Source organism: Daucus carota, chromosome 9, assembly GCF_001625215.2.
Source record: "Daucus carota subsp. sativus chromosome 9, DH1 v3.0, whole genome shotgun sequence".
Classification (NCBI taxonomy): Eukaryota; Viridiplantae; Streptophyta; class Magnoliopsida; order Apiales; family Apiaceae; genus Daucus; species Daucus carota.
In genome coordinates this window covers 28,741,526-28,742,706 of record NC_030389.2, presented here as the reverse complement: position 1 = coordinate 28,742,706, position 1,181 = coordinate 28,741,526, and the positions used below count along the sequence as shown (strand labels likewise).

Sequence of the window (1,181 nt, the reverse complement as noted above, 5' to 3'; positions counted from 1 at the left end):
GACTTTCATCGAGAGAGCCTTAAGTTGAGCGGCAAGAGCTGTCGACGTGTCAAGATCAAGAACTCCGGCTACCTTCCCTTGAGTAAGTCTTTGAGTAGGGTTCTGATATTCATTAGCAGCCATCATTTCAATAAGATCATAAGCTTCTTCATAGCTTTTAGCCCATAGCGCACCTCCAGAAGCAGCATCAAGCATAGGTCTGGATTGAGGTCCAAGACCATTATAGAAACAGTTTATTTGCATCCAATCCGGCATGCCATGATGGGGACACTTCCTTAGCATCTCCTTATATCGCTCCCAGGCTTCACAGAATGTTTCTCCTGATTGTTGAGAGAATTGAGATAGAGCATTTCGTAGTGCAGCAGTCTTTGCCATGGGAAGAATTTAGTGAGAAATTTCTGAGCTAGATCTTCCATGTAGTAATCGAACCAGATGGAAAGAATGTAAACCATCCTTAGCCTTATCTCTCAGTGAAAATGGGAAAAGCCTTAGCTTCACAGCATCATCAGAGACGTCATTAAATTTGAAAGTGTCACAGATCTCTATAAAAATTACGTATATGCATATTAGGGTCTTCAGTAGGAGAACCCCCATACTGTACCGATTTCTGGACCATTTGAATAGTTCCTGGTTTGATTTCAAAGGCCTTTGGCTGCGATTGCAGGCTGACAAGGCTTGACTGGATATCATCGATCTTTGGCATAGAGAAATCCTTCAATGCCTTACTGTCTGGTTTGCTTCAGGTTCCGTCATTGTTTCAGAATCAGAAGAAGAAGTAGAAGATAATCAATTGCTTCTTTGCGGGTTTGAGAACGTGTTTTGCATAAACGCGACCCAAGTACCTGAAATAAAGAAAGAAGAAAGTGAGAAGAGAATAGAATCCTAGTCAGTGAATTTTAATGCACACTGATGACAAGTACATAAACTAATTAATTAACACCGAGTCCCCGGCAGCGGCGCCAAAAACTTGTTCGCAAAAATCTACACGCAAGCGCACGTGATCACAAGTAATATATTAAGTTCGTCCCACAGAGACTGGTGAATTAAGAATACGCACCTATGCAACAATGTATGAGTAAATTTCACTGCTAAGACAATTAACAAGGATGTGTTTCTTTTATACTAATAACTAAATTTACTAATCAAAATCAGAATAGGAAAACACATGGGATTCTAACTTC

At 40.4% G+C, this 1,181-nt stretch overlaps 1 non-coding gene across 1 annotated transcript; it reads left to right on the top strand.

The window, feature by feature from the left end:
* Positions 1–253: 253 nt before the first annotated feature.
* Positions 254–360, top strand: LOC135149800 (small nucleolar RNA R71). Its single transcript, XR_010288015.1, has one exon. It is a non-coding gene; the product is annotated as a small nucleolar RNA R71 (small nucleolar RNA).
* The last annotated feature ends 821 nt before the right edge of the window (positions 361–1,181 follow it).